We start from the raw sequence: 15,964 nt of genomic DNA, 5'->3' as shown, positions 1-15,964 counted from the left end.
GGCGGAGAGGCCATTTTGGCACATTTATCCAAAAATGTCACCAAACTGTGCCAAATATGTTTTTTACATCAATACTGGGGGTTTGTTAAAATTACGAGGTCAGGTAGCAGCTGGACCCACCGGTGGGTCCGTAGGGTTGTAGGGGTAACAGAATAAGAGGTATGCTTTGTAAGGGCAACATGTCAGAGGTAAACCAATCAGTGACTTTTAGTAGTGCTTTGATATAAGTAAGATATTTTAACTTAATGACAACATACATTTTGTCATATTTCTAATGTATACGTTAGATTGTCAATGTAAAAATTATAATTATATCATAGTAAACATACCAGCAAATGCCCATTAATGCCTTTACCTTATCCTTTGTTTTCAAAGTTAAATAACTGGAAACAAAGAAAAAGGACGTCTGTGTATTTCTTGTTTATTGCATAAAAGTAGCTGCTAAGCACATTGTCTTTAGACTAATCAAAGATGACATTCCAGCCTTAGGTGTCTCTTAATGATGCAGTCACATTTAAAAGAATCAAGGTAGGTTTTGTGGTCAAACTAAACTGGCACAGTGCAAATTCATAGACTCAAAGCTAAGTGAAAATGATGTATAATACATATAGGATATAGGATATACAAAGAAGATATACAACATCTAGGATCTTAAAGTGTTAACTCAGATAATGTCAAAAATAAGAGTTTGAATCAGCAATTGCTATACAGTAGCCCATACCTCTTAAAATGTCAGCTACTGATTTTGCTTCATGTCGATGCTAATGCAAGGCAGATAAACAGCTTATTGGATAAAAACAGCAATGGCGAAAGAAAAAAAAAAGTTAACAGCAGGAGGATTTGGCTTGACCTTTAAAATGCCAGTCCTCAGTGAATCACCCTGATTTACAGTTCAAATGAAGCAATTACTAGATATTGATATGCCACATGTACAGAACCAGCTGCCAAGACTAGAAATGTTAAACAGTTTCAATGCTGTGTGATTACTGGTGGAGTGCTAGGTGCAGTTCTAGCCACATCATTGCAAAACCACCCTGATGGTTTTGATATGCATTGCATTTCTCTGCATGCACAACTGGGTTCTCTGGCTGCTTCCTCCAGTCCAAAGGTATGCATGTCAGGTAATATTACCTCAGGTATAATATACCACAGGTATATTAATATTACCACAGGTAATATTAATTATCTTATCCTCAGTGCGCCTTGCATTTAAACTCTCCCACAAGTATGAAAACCCTTTAAAAATGAGAAACAAGGACAGTACCTATAAGTCTTTCATCCTCATGGTTAGTTTGTTGTGTTCCTATTAATGATCCACTGATAGTTCCACATATGTAGTGGAATATTCAAAGTAACTGGTGTTTATTTTCTCAGGAGATAAAACATGTTAGTATCTTACATTAAACATTAACAGTAATGCTTACCAAGGCTCTTCAATTCCCCCTTGTTCCAGTTTGTAGCACAATTTGGAATTGACAAGGGTTAAAATATTTAACTGAGAATTAAATATTATACCTAAGCATTGACATTTTGAACCAATCTACCTCTGTTACATGTCTCTTGTTGAGTTTATGACAGATGCACAAAACAATTGGCCAGATAGTCATTTTCTAATTTTAGACTTATTGGGACGAGGCAAGTTTAAGAAGATAATAATTTTCATGTCAATGGAAATATGTTACATCATGTACTTTTTGTATTTTAACCAAAAACACATTCTAGTTACGAACACCCGCTTTGATGCATGAATAAGAATATTGCAATTGTTTTTATTTTAACCCTTCTCGATTAAAGAACCATAATCACATTTTTCTAATTTCTAAAGGTCTAGAATAGAACTATCTATACAAATCAGAAATTTGGTCAGATCCCAAAGAAAACCTCATTGGCATTTTGTCTACTTTGTATGTCTATAAATTTCATTAGGTTTCATAATCATTGTTTGAATGTTTTAAAAGTAAAACCAAATCAGATTTGGGGAATCTCCTACTAAGAGACATTTAGCCTCAGGTAACAATATTTCTGTATTGTAAATCTTTCACACTTTTTCTCCTACCGAGGGATTATACGAATGTGCCACATTAGATTTAACAAACCTTCTTAACATCACTAAATAATCGCAAATTATTCTGTTAAACATCATGCAGTCCAACTGTATAACTGTATAAGTTAGAATTACTGCCCCAACAATGCCATATAAGGCGACAAATACGAGGGAGGGCTACAACCCGCGCTTGTCAGAAGGTGTTCATTCATAGAAAGGGCATTGCAAAAACTGGGTTCAAAGATCAAAAATCTGCTGAGTGAGACCTGAGCTACAGCATTAATGGACCAGAGAAAGTCAAGCCAAGAAATAAATCACAAAATTTGTAAATGACGTAGTTGTAATGTTACAAAAAAATGATTTTATCTTAAAAAAGTCAATCAAACCTACTAATGGAGGCAAGAGGTACAACATGTGATGTGCTTAACATGAGTTCTTCACCAACAAACACAATAATGTCCTAAATCTCCTTTTAATGTACAAATATAGATGTACTGTACATCTCCAGACCATGTCTGTCATCCTTTAATTTCACTCTCCAATTATCTCACAATGCATAAACATATTTAAACTGTTACGGCTAAACTCTAAATTGACGAAGTCAGACCAAACCTGCCAAATTTAGTGTAATAACAAAGTGAAGGAGCTGCAATAGAGTAAACAGAATGCAAGTCACACCGTTAGAGGAGCTTTGCTGAATTTTAATTCCAATTGCTGTTCCAAATGTTATTTCAAGCTTAGCTTGATCCGTGACTGTTCTTTCTTTTGTTGAAATAACAACAAATTCCACCAGTGTCCACTAGATACCGACATGACAGCTGCAGGTGTAGTGACCAATAGTTCTGTCAATAGGGAATGTGAATGTAACTTATAATTGCAGAGATGCATAATATATAATGATGTAGCCTTAAAAATGGATAATTCCCTCTAAGTAACAAGAAATTAGGTCATTTAGTGAAAATGGCTGAATGCGCAAAAACCCTAAATCAAGTCTGGACCACTCTTCAAAACTCTGTGAGTACCTAAGAGAAGATTAGAAATAGAAGGAAAATGGTGAATGAGACATTTTCTCCTAAATCACTGGATTTAAGAAAAAATCTGTGCATACAAATGGTTCTCGCACGAGGCCCATTGTTTGCTTAAGCTACATGAATAACCTGGAAAATTGGTAGATCATAGAAAACTTTGTCCAAATCTTTTAAGGTTTAAGTTTAGATCCTAATTATCATATGAAAAGCATCACCTTCAGTTGTGCTAGATTTCAAATTTGCGCATATTGAATTAAAGGAGAATTCCGGTTTTTAACACTTTTAGCCCATTTTCTGTAGTGTCCAGGATGAAATCGAATGATCGACACCAAAATTTTGACAANAAGCCGTTCTGAAGCAGCCAGGGGTGGATTCTAAATGAGCCAAAAAGCAGAGACAGGACCAATTGTCAAAACTTTGGTGTCGATCATTCGATTTCATCCTGGACACTACAGAAAATGGGCTAAAAGTGTTAAAAACCGGAATTCTACTTTAAAAGTCTGTTAAAAAAGGGCAGAGAAACATTTCAATCCTAGGTGATGTGTACCTTAGGTAATGGCAACGTCTACATTTAAATTTGAACACAAAACCGCACTCTGAGATGCCCCCCCAAACATAAACATCGGAGAGATTTTCTTTCCTGATCACAAAGCTATTAGCAATAGCAAATAATGCCTGACCATAATGCTTTAGCATCACAGATGATCCCTGCGAACTCAGGAATATGATTCATCACTTCAGTGGGTAACAAGATACAATGGTAAATGAGAATAGGAAAACATAATGGAGTGTAGACAGCATTGCTGATCTATCTGTTTGATGAATTTTTGGCTTTTTGGGAATACACAATCATGCCTCAGATGTTTGCCGAGGCAGAATGGAGGAATAAACTAACTTCTGTATGGCATTCACAAAGACCCCAACTTAATGGAAGTTTGAATTACCATTTAAATAGGATTTCTTTTGGGGGAGGGGGTGGGGTGTCATACGGAAAGATAAATTACATTGTAAACAATGTCAAAACAGTTTAATGGCACATATGAAATGAAAGTACACACCCCACGCTTTCTTAGCTAGTGAATGGTATAAAGACTGGACTGAATAAAAATTGAGGCAGCCTGAGGAAAAAGAAAAAAACAAAAAAAAAAAACAAAGCAGCTCTGCTGACTTGTTTTGTCTTCGACTGGGCCTGCACTTTTAATTGACTTGAATAAAAAACTCAATTACAGCATTCTGGCCACCGGAGGGAGAGAAAACAAGTGACAGAGTGCGAGTGGAGGATGAGAGGGGAGAAAAAGGAAACAGAAAGGGGGGAGTGAATGAAGCATGAGAGGAGGAGTGAAGGAGTTATTGGGTCAGAATGGCACCTCAGGGGAAGTCAGGGCAGCAGACAAGCTTTTTCTACAGGCCAGTCTGTCTATGGGAATTACACCTCCCTGAAAGGTGGGAGAAAATAGACTAAAGAGAAAAAGAAGGGAGAGGAGAAAGTACTTTATCGCTGTCTTCTAGGGGTTTTATGTACATTTATTGTCATCTGGCTTTAACTATTGTGCTGAGGCCAAGTGGGACAAATGAAATAAGTAGGAAGATCCAGTTTTCCTGATTTAGCTTCTGCAAAATTTGACAGGTATCATAGGGGAAAAGAATTAAACTGCCGAACATGAATAGATAAGAAGGTAACACAACAAATCATGTGCCTGATGCAAGAAGAAAAAGATTCTTTGTAAGCATCCTCAGGACCTCATAGTGATACTGTCAGGCTGATAAAACAACAACTAACTGTGTGCCTGTTGGCAGATTGGCATGTCTGTTGAGCACATGCATTTCCACATTCTTTCATACAGGTACGTAGCAGCCGTGGGAGTCATGGTGATAGTGAATGCAGGTGTGTGAGTTTGAAAGGGAAGCGTTGTTGAGGAAGTATTCCCGGTACCGTGATCAACAGATTCTTTGTCAGCCTACAACAGTCAATACAATGTTTGCGAACAGTGTGCCAATATTTCCTCTTTGTGTGTGTGTGCCAAAAGCAAGCTGTTGTTCCCATGGTTGTGTGTTATTGATTAGTCATCTCTGTGGGCAATAGGAGCTGTTATCAGGCCTGACATGGAGACAGACGGGGGTGGATGATGCATGGGATGGGAAAACTGCTCAGACGCAAAGATAATGGAGCTAGCACGTGTATACACACACACAAACCATTTTATACACACACAAGCACACTTTAAAGATGGACAGGCAAAGACTGTCATGTGCTCCATAAGATTCTTGCACAAGGAATAGACCTATTACACAACTGAGCGCAAATGTATTGGCAGCAATAGATTTGTTTTCAGCACCGCGGAGAGCACTCTAAATCTTGAGCGATCCCAGCACACGGTACATATGGCTAATGATTATCTATGGTGGCGCCCACAACTATAAACAGCCATTACTCAAGGAAGTTAAGTGCGGATGCCCTCAAAAATCACACTAAATATCCCAACTGGACTTGGCCAAAAGAAATTAGGCAACGCATACTGTGACTGCTTCTTATGACCATGGTGCATACAGCCAGGATCCTGGTACTCACCTAAGAGAGAAAGAGAAAGAGAACTTGGGTTAGAACCAAGACATTAGGCAATTATCATAACAGTTTATAATACATATAAATGGATTTATTTAATTTCAGCTCCATTCGGTTCATTTACAAACTGTTCACAACTTACATTTTATAAACAATGTCATCTCAAATAATTTTAATAGACCAAAAGGTCCTTTTCATTTCCAGTTATAGTGTTCATTTTCATATATCTACACATTTGCGATATACTCACATACAAACATATAAGCATACAATCACATACAAACATACATTTATACAAAACATGAAAATTTCTGTAGTTGAAGTACCCTTGAACTTATTTATTTTTCTTTTCAGGTGAAGAAACACGTTAAGCTAGATTATGGCTTCATCACAACTTAAAAAATGAAGTGTATTTCATGTCTTCATGGAGCTACATGGATGACCTTGGGGGACATTGTCTGCCTGTTTTTATTACAGGGTTTTTTAAGAAATGTTCTAACTACCCATAATTTCTTACAACGTAAAGGATCTATAGGAGTTAAAAGGTCTCAACCGGGTTGAGAAAAAATGTTAATAGAAAGCCAAACACATTCAAGATTTAAACTAAAAGAAAGGTGAGTGTTAAAGTGTTAATTACTATTTTTAATGTAGCCTACGGGCAAATCTAATATGGAATTTAGTTTTGATTAAAAGGTTGGTGGCAAGTACAAAATAGAGGTAAAAGGTTGGAGTGATCTTAATTCCTTCATTTAGTGAAAAATGTCAATACAAATATATTAATGTTACAAATTTAGGTTTATATAATGTTTAAAAAGTATGCATTGCCATTACTCTGATTTATCAAAATATGCTTCTTTTTGTTTAAATTGAAAGAGGTTTAAAATGTTATCACTGTTAAATGTTTAACATGTAAATGGAAAAAGAAAAAGCAACATAGGTCATTAGCATCCAAATGATTAGCAAAATTCTACAGAAAATATTGTCAAAGGTTTTTTGCATTCTAACATTATACCATATATAGTTAATTTCAAACTCTAAATGTTAGTAACCAAAAAACATTTAATATTTTCTGCAATTGACTTTTTCTCAAACCGTTGGCTACCATTATTGGTTGGATTTGCTTACTTATAAATCGCATAGTATTACACTTGAAGTCAGTTTTTTGTTTATTATGTAAGAACAAATAAAAAATAACAGGTTTCTATTTTCTTTTGCATGCACCTTATTTAAGAGCGAGTGAAAAGATTTTGACTCATTTCTTTTTAAATGCAAATCTGTATGTCTTTGGTCTCAGCGCTGAATGAGTTGATGGTAAATGCTAGCTGTGGGCTGGATCGTCCACCAGATGCCAACCAAGAGCACACAAGCGATAGAATGTCATGGCCTGCAATTTACAATCCTTTTCTTGTCTACAGGGACAGGTAAACTCAAGTCAACCATGAAAATACATGAGGTCAACATTCCCACCATGTTCTCTGCTCATTCTCATCAAATAGACAGGGTTAGACAAGGGCAGATATATAGAATGGGGTCCTTCACAGATTTTTTTAGAATTTTAAAAACAAGTGCGCAAAGGAAAACCAGGTTACTTCTAATTTTTTAATGTTATTATGGTTTTCATAAAAAAAATCATTCATTTAGAAAATATAATGCTAAATAGTGTACTAATAAATGCACGATAAATGTACAAATTTTAACATTTTAATACAGCGGTTTGCTAATATACAAAATAAATTGAGCAACATTTTTATATTAGTCCTTACGTTTCAATAATGTCAACCCTTATGAAAATATTAATCTATTTCATTTGAAAGCAACTTAAGATACTGGGCATCTATGGAGAGAAAACATCTGAAGTTCAAACTATAAACTGATTCAGGAATTTTGTTTAATTTCTTTTTAATTATTCGAGAAACAACTGTCTTCTATTACATTGTATGAGTGTAAATGGTTGAAAGCAACACTAACACACCAGACTTCATCTAAGTTTTTGATGGGGGACTTCCATTATGATTAATTATTCCTAGAAAAGATACACGTTTTTCATGAGGTTAAATAACAAATTGAAAATAAAAAATTACTCATCTGCACATAGGGAATCATCTAATAGTCATACCATAGCCACCATGTGAAACTGATTAGGGAAAATCTCTAAAAGCACCTACCAGTTTGCTTGAAGAGCCAGAACATTTTTTTTTTATTATGATATTAGAGTTGCATAACACACTGACATATTCTAGCAAATTAAAAATCATGAGTCCTCACTGTTAAATCGAAAAATGATTCAAGGGCTGCATTCATTTAACTGTGTGCATACTTTAAGCAGCCATTCCACATTTGCATGTTATTTTTGGCTCTACATCAATATAGGAATTTGCTGGAGGTTTAGTGATAAAATTGCTTGTAATGGAGAAGAAGCTGCAAAGCCAGCTGATGCAGATAAAACAACCTCACCAAGCTGACAGGGCGGCAATTCATAGAATGTGGTGTGTTAAAATAAATATAAACTGGCCAACTAAAAACTGACTCTCAACAAACAGCTATTCTTTTTTCTTGCAGATAAAATAAAATAAAAGCTGAATTTAATGGTTAAAGGAATAAACTTATACAGTACTTTCCAAGTCGTACCAAACATTCAAAGTGCTTTACAGGACAACCGGATTGACTTAACTGCCCTAGCAAATACAAACATTAATAAAACGCAAATCGGTAGACAACTACGTTTCCCAGAGGCACATTAATATGTAATACAAGTTAGCTGGAATTTACCCACATCAATAGTAATGTCATTAATTTAACTGAGCATAGTAGTGAGTTGGTAGCTAATGTTCATCCATGTAGAAGATAAGGCGCTACTTTGTTACTAGGGGCTTGTTAGTCTGCATTTGAAATATATAAAAGTTCATTGGTATCCTCTAAACAACACAAACATACAGGTTTAGTGAAAAAAATATGTATTGTTTATTGTTGCTTCCAATATTTATCGTGGTATACTCTATTCATTAAAACGTTAAGTATGTGCTTACATCCTTGAAGGAGCAATAAGCACAAGTTCTTTATTTTAAATATCATAAAGTCAAATTCTACAAATATTGATATGAAGAACTAAAGGTATGTTTTGAGATGGAATGTGCCGGAAAGACACAGACAATCTCATTTTTATGTTTCTACAGCCACATGTTTAGATGCCGGGCAGGCCTAGCATGCCTGTATACATTCCATAGTTCAATGGTTACTCTATTTTCTAAAGCAAAATATCCCAGACATAATATATGGGGGGATGCAGTGTCCGAGGTCTTACTGTAGTTAAAGGCACCACCTTTAAATTGTGTCCATGTGAATAGAGTAGCTTCATCTCACGGCCCAGATATAGTAGAATGGTATAGAAGAAAAATGAAGGAGAGGAGGGCTAACAGATTATAATGTCCCCTAAAGATCATTTGCCAAAATTAAATATTTCTCCTAAAAGCATCATACAGTTATGAGTTACTTCTTCACCAGGCATATTCCTTTGAAAGGTGATCGTGTTTTGATGAGTATTTATTCGTTGTAAATATGCACCTACGAGGCAACGGTTGAGAAGTGGGGCGTTAAAGAGTGGCAGTTCATTTGGTCAAATGAAGGTTGCCCTTATCAGATTTAGTCTCTTTATGGTGTCAGATGAGTTGAATCTTCAATTTTTTCCCAGAAGATAGCATAAAACAATTTAGATGGGCAAAAACATTAAATAATTTCATATTGGGTCATAGGAAAAAACTGTCAAAAACAACATCAGTCTTTCTTTTTCACAGGTTTTATAAGGGAGTGTACATAAGAACCTAAAAATGCGTTAAATCTACTCAAAATTTACTAGCTTGATTTACACTGCAATAGCAATGTTTTCTTTACAGGTACCAGCTACCCTCTGCTTTGCCTTTTTTATAGAAATAATTTGAACTCTACTTAACTACGACCCACCAAAATGTGAAATATGAAATATAAAAGGACATGGAACATGATGGAATTTATGCATTTAATTTAACTTATCTCCAAACAAACTGTGTCCTACAAGTGAACCCTTTACACATGTTCACAGCGAAAGGTCTGTAACAGAAAGAACGTCCTGTCAGCTGCTATCTCTCTGCCTGTCTGTTCTGTGAGCCACTCTGCCAAAGCTAAACTCACCCTCAGAGAATCAGCCATTGAATGGAGACCTGACTGCACCACAACACTATTAATTAATAACTACACTACAGCTTGGGAAGCAACTGTATTTAAGTAAGAAGCTGAAATGTGGCTGTGATGGTGGGTTTTGTATTTACAAAAAAAAAAAACAATGGATGATCCGAATGATGAACTATGCAAGGCTATGTAATCATATGCGGGGAGTAAAGTAATCATATCAAAAATTATCAAGCTTGTCGTGTTTTAGGTGGTTTAGGTTTAAGCAGCTTTGTAGTTATTCCGATGCCACAACTCATAACCTGACAAAATATAGTCTACTGTAGAAAAAACCAAAAGAGCATCAGGCTCATCATGATCATAATTGCTGAGGAATAACTTCCTAAATATCTATTTTATAACACCACCTCTCAGAGATGGTAACTTTTTTCTTGGTATTTACAAGTTTTTCCTCACTTGTTATGTTGATACTAGTGTTGCACCGATACCGATACCAGTATCGGATGGGGCCCCGATACTGCCCTAAAATGGTGGTATCGGTATCGGTATCGGCGAATACCAACAAATAGGGCATCGATACCATTTTGAGGGCCATAAGTTTATTTAACTATTGTCACCCACTCCTTGTAGGCAATAAAAAGTTCTACTGGATTCACTTTGTATTAGATTTTTTCCTGCTTCACAAAGGTAGGCAGCAGCTTGACAAAGCCATGATGGCAATAATTTTACATTATTATGGTATCGGCTGATACTGCACAGCTGGGTATCGGGCCAAAAAATGGCATCGGCGCAATACTAGTTGATACAGTGTCATGTTGTACTTAAAGTTTATTTTTTATATATTTTCCTGATAGTGAAGAAAGGAACACTTTTGGTTGAAGCTCAAAAAGTAAGTCTGCATTTCTTCATCTAAATATCTGATCTAGCGCATGGTACATAGGGTTTTTGATCCAATTTGGGAAAAGTGGCTCATTGGGTAAGAGCAGTTATAATGCAATCCAAATGTTGAAGGTTCAATTCCTGTTTCCAAGTATCTTTTTGCTGATGGGCAAGGTACTTAACCCTAAATTACTTTTTGGTGTGTGTGTGAGTTTGAGGCCATTTTGGGATGAATGTGGTTAGTGTTTAAGTGGTCAGTATAACTCGGAAATCAGAAAGTTACAAATTCCTTTTGAAATACAGTTTTAATACAAATAGTGGCAGCATTAAGTTGTGTTTGAAAATACAATAATAACATTAGATTACTAAGCAAGTTTAAAAAATATATTTTTTCTGTAGTTTCCAAATACTGCAATGATGTGTCCAATACATAGAAAAAATACAGAGAGATCAAAAAAGTATTCAGAATCTTTTTTTTTTTATAAAACACAGACAGACAAAGATAAAGCATTATTTTGAAGTTGCAATAACAAATGCAAGTAAAAAAATATGAACTATGTAAAACATAAAAATAAAATATGTAAATATGCCTTTCTGTGTTTGGAAGAATGAAAATGATCTGAATTTAATAAGACCATAATGTTTCTTATTTGAATACATGTGCAGGAAACTAAGATAGAAAGCAAAGAGTAAAATAAGGACAACATAAAAATAAAACAAGCTACTGACAGAATTATGTAAGCATCTATTTTGATAGCTGGAGATTATCCTAATACAATTAACAGTCCAAATCTCCCAACAATAAACATATCTAACAGAGCATATATTTATCTGATTACATAACAACATGCTTGTGCACTCACGCAAGCTGAATGCTCACAATGGTAAATTGAGACAATAATTGCTTTTAATGGTAAGAAAGAAAGGGGAAGAAATTGCATAACTCTGTTTTCAATGTAGCCAAATCAATAGGGAGTCTGTTTTTTGCCATCGCTAGTCTATGCTTTCCTCTCCAGTAGACATGTTCTCGAGCAAGAAAAGGTATGACTCTCTGGGAGCCATTCACTGCAGGGGGAATGTCAGCTCTTTTAGTGTGTTCACCAGTGGAGAAATAAGAAAAAATGATCAAAATGAAAAGAGAAGAAATAGCCTGCTCTCTGTATTCCTCTGTGAGATCTTTCTATTGCATTCATACCAAATGATCCTTCCTAATGAGCCACAGATACAGCAATAAAAGCTGATGAAGAAAGTGACTGACAGGTGAGGACAAACATTTAGAACACGCTAGGTTCATCACGCGCTGAAGACCCAGATGCAATAGGGCAGTGGGTCACAAACTAAGTCACCTCAATGGACAGTAAACATGATGCCTACGCGGTCTGTGTATCAATAACCCAGAACCCTGACAGCTACACCAATACTGAAGTTGACCTCCTGCCCCCAGACAGCATGGCTGCTAATGGGACCGACTGTGTTAGTCAGAAGGCATTATGAGGGGCAACAGGGTCAAAAGTATTCACCATCTTTTTTGTAATCTTCTTTAATCGCACATGTGATGACATCTAAGAGTTTAAAAAATACCTCAAAGCAGAGTGTTGCATCACTGTGGAAAGTGGATCTAAATTGATGCTTTCTATGTTGGTTTTAGAAGGAAAGATCAGAGAATGAGTCTGCATAAACACATAGGCTTTCCTTCACTATATAATAAGCCTGGCGGGCTGCCTGGCTTTACTTGGCCTGTCCCCACCAGCCTAAGCATGGTTTGTTAATAGGTTTTAAATACATTTTTCCCATTGGTAAAATAAGGAAAAGAAAAAAAAAGCAGTGACAAAGTTGAAGGCGCAATTGTGACACATAGGGAGTCTGATCCTGATCAGCTGCCTGTTCTCTATCATTTTACACTAACTTCCTAAAATTATAATAAGAAAGTTAGTGACATAACATGTCATCAAAACAGGGTTGGACACTGTCTTTTTCCGAAGTCAGAAACATAGAGTTCAGCTGTTTAATTCGTGACACAAGCAGTGTGCACCACAACTGAGCAGAGCTCATTAACTAAAGCTAAATTGCTACTAGTTGAGGCACAACCAGCTAGCATTGACATATGCACGTAATCAGAGCATCCTTCCACAAGCCTTGATTTTAAATTGAACCAGCAGGTTAAAACCCAAAATGGGAAGATGATACTAAAATTAGCATATGGCTCTACAAGTCCGAGCATGAAAAGTATATTTTGTAATATATGAAATTACTAACAATATTAAATTTATATTAAACAAAAAAATTGCGATTAAATTAAACATTAAAATGCTTTTGTTTTATAGTTGTAGCTTATTTCGGGTATGCTTTGTTGGTTTTAAAGCAACCACAGCTAGCAGTCAGCCCAAGCATCCTTCGAGTCTTCATCAGAGCTCCTCATACAACAGTTCAGTCAATATGGGCATTTTCACTGCAGATGCAAACATTTCCAGACGCAAAAGCAAAAAATCAATAACACAATGTATTATACTAACTAAAATGAAATATCCATAAAGCATTTCATGTTCTAAGTGTTTTAATTACTTAAGCCTTTAAGCAAGTTATAAGATGAAATAGGTGTAGAATTAGGAAATAAATTGACATTTTAACACTAGAACTCCCAAGGCTGTTATTTCGACGGTTCTGAGATTTTAAAGGGAAAGAACTTTATTTATATTAATCATATGCTGGTCATGTTACCTGACTTTTCCTGTTTCTATATTTCCTTTATTTTCATGTAGTTTTTTTAATAAAATAAAAACATCAAAAATAAATATGGTTAATTTTACCTCGGTATCCAACAGCCGTCATTTTAACGGCTCTATTAGTTGCATTGTACATTCTTCCCGCAGTTGATTGACATTCGGTACCGTTGCCTAGCAACCAACATTCAAAATATTGATGACAGTGATAGGAAATGGTTTAGATTCTGACAGTGAGTCCGAAGATGTTCACTCCCCTCCGGCAAAAGTCAGATATATCAGTGATTCATCAGACAATAGGGACACTTTTGTTCAAGTTTTGCATAGCACTGCCCACACCCCAGCCGGTACACTCAGCAGCCCAAACCGGAGCCCATAGCCTACTATAATCACACAAAAGTTGGTGTGGATGTATCAGATCAGATGATTAGAACTTTTACTGTTAAAGCTCCAACGCGAAAGTTGCTTGTGGCTGTACTGTACAATGTCCTGGACATAGCAGCTATAAACTCATTGGTTTATTTCAGGAGCTGTTTGAACGTCTCATGCAGAGATTTTATCCTTGAACTGGTAAAACCGGTTGTGTGCCAACAACATGCGCTCCAGTGAGCCGCAAGTTACCAGCCGCTCCGCCACCCAAGAGCCAGTTTTGACGAGGCAAATAAAACAGTGCCCGGTGCTAAAGCACTGCTAACAAAAAAAAACCTTATACAGTATGATGTTTGTCATAAATGTAAAAAGGTGGTGTGCGGGAAATGTTCGGCGGTAATCACTCAATTTCTGTGAACAAAATTGTAATTTCAAACGTTGAACCTGTGTTGTAAAACAGTCTTTCTTATTTTACTGATTTATTTTTAATACAACTTTATACTGTACCACAAATAATATTAGCATACAATACAGCCTTTAATATATATATATTAGACCTGTTTTAAGGTTTACATATCCACAATGGATTTAAATGGCACACTAGAACCATTTCAGTAGATGACATAACTACACATGCATTCCATTGGGGAAAAATAAATGTCGTCCGTCAAATTGATGGCCATTGTAAGTTCTATTAGTATCAGAATACTGGGATTCCTAGTGTTAAAAGCCTTGGCCTCCGTTAATTAATTTTTCCTGTAAACATGTCCAGCATCACATTGCTTATTCTTAGAATCTCAGGATAAACTGAATTGCAAACAATATTCAGGTCTGTTTCCTGTTGTTCCTTGCCTGTTGCTCCTGGATTTATGTTTCTATTGTAACAACTTCAAATAAATCTACAAGATCTACTAGCCGCCTCTGTATCTGCATTTAGGTTCACGATAAACTTCCACCTCCGTTACATTTTTAAATCATTGGTAATCCAACAATCAGTAGAGGAAGAGGCTTTGTGCTGTTAGCAGATTTCTTAAATGATGGTTCTGTTTGCTGACAGGGGTACATTAAAACCTAGCTCCATAAAGTGCATTAATTATTAAAGAATTTCCTATCTATTATAATAAATGGCCTCTACGTATATAGAGTTTTTCCACATCAGGAGACTTGGCCAAGTCTTTCAGTCATTCACCCATCCACTCACACACTGATGTTGGTAAGATATACTGTAGCCACAGCTACCGTAGGTTTCATTGAGAGAAGTGAGCTGCTACATGTTTTAGCCAAGGACACAAAAAAATTGAAAACCATAGCAGGGGTTTAAAAACAACAACCCTTTGGTAGGAGGTCAAACTCCTGCATCTGACCCCGCTGTTGTACTAATTACTAGCAAATCCTTTTCTATCATGTCACAAATGCTTGTCATAATCCACTTTATTTATCACAGCCCAGCCTTCCGAACAAGGCAGAGAAATTTAGCTTATATAGCACAGCACATTAACTTAAATTTATTCAAGCATTTTGTACTGTATTTACCAACTGAACTGATGCATCCTTGTTGCGAATATACATATCAAATCTGGCACAATTCACGTTTAACCTCTTAGACTTAAACAAGACTTAGACAAAGTTCATTGTCATTTTGTATCCACTTTGTGTATACAAAAAGAAATTTAGTTTTCATCATCTGTGATCAAATGTAAACATTGGGAGAAACAAACATGATGCAAAAAAATGCATAGATATGGTCAGTCTGAGTGGTCAGAGTTTTTCAACATTCAGGTTTTTTTCAGTTTTTTGCATACGTGCTACCTAAGTCTGACCTCATGTTGGAAAGCTGCGTTGCCACTGTCCCTCACCACTGCGCGTCTGATGACGTTATCAAACTAGGTTAGTGTTGATGATGTTGACAGTGTGACAGAAATCAGGGAAGTAAATAATGAAGAGCAACATAGATGGGAGCCAGAGTGTAATCAGTATTCTTTATTATTTCACTCTTTTATCTGTCCAAATCCCTCTTACTAGTGCTGTGCCATGTTTCTTGAATGTAAACAGAGTTGTTTTGGCTTGTTAGATGAGAAGCGACTGGCGCTGTGTGTTGACGTCCGTATGTTGTTGGTATCAGGTAATTAGCATGTCAACTCTGGTCTTGTGTTCCCACGGCATGCCGATCAGAGTCAAGGCAATTTTAAAGCATATCACT

The 15,964-nt window shown here is 36.1% G+C and overlaps 1 protein-coding gene across 3 annotated transcripts in view; it reads right to left on the bottom strand.

The window, feature by feature from the left end:
• The window catches only part of cadm2 (cell adhesion molecule 2), a 311,371-nt gene that overhangs the window by 234,636 nt on the left and 60,771 nt on the right, over positions 1–15,964 (bottom strand). The window lies entirely within an intron of this gene.

The sequence above is a fragment of the Cyprinodon variegatus genome, unplaced genomic scaffold (assembly GCF_000732505.1).
Source record: "Cyprinodon variegatus isolate N-32 unplaced genomic scaffold, C_variegatus-1.0 Scaffold249, whole genome shotgun sequence".
Classification (NCBI taxonomy): Eukaryota; Metazoa; Chordata; class Actinopteri; order Cyprinodontiformes; family Cyprinodontidae; genus Cyprinodon; species Cyprinodon variegatus.
The sequence above is the reverse complement of the archived record's forward strand: the minus strand, read 5'-3'. Positions and strand labels throughout refer to the sequence as shown.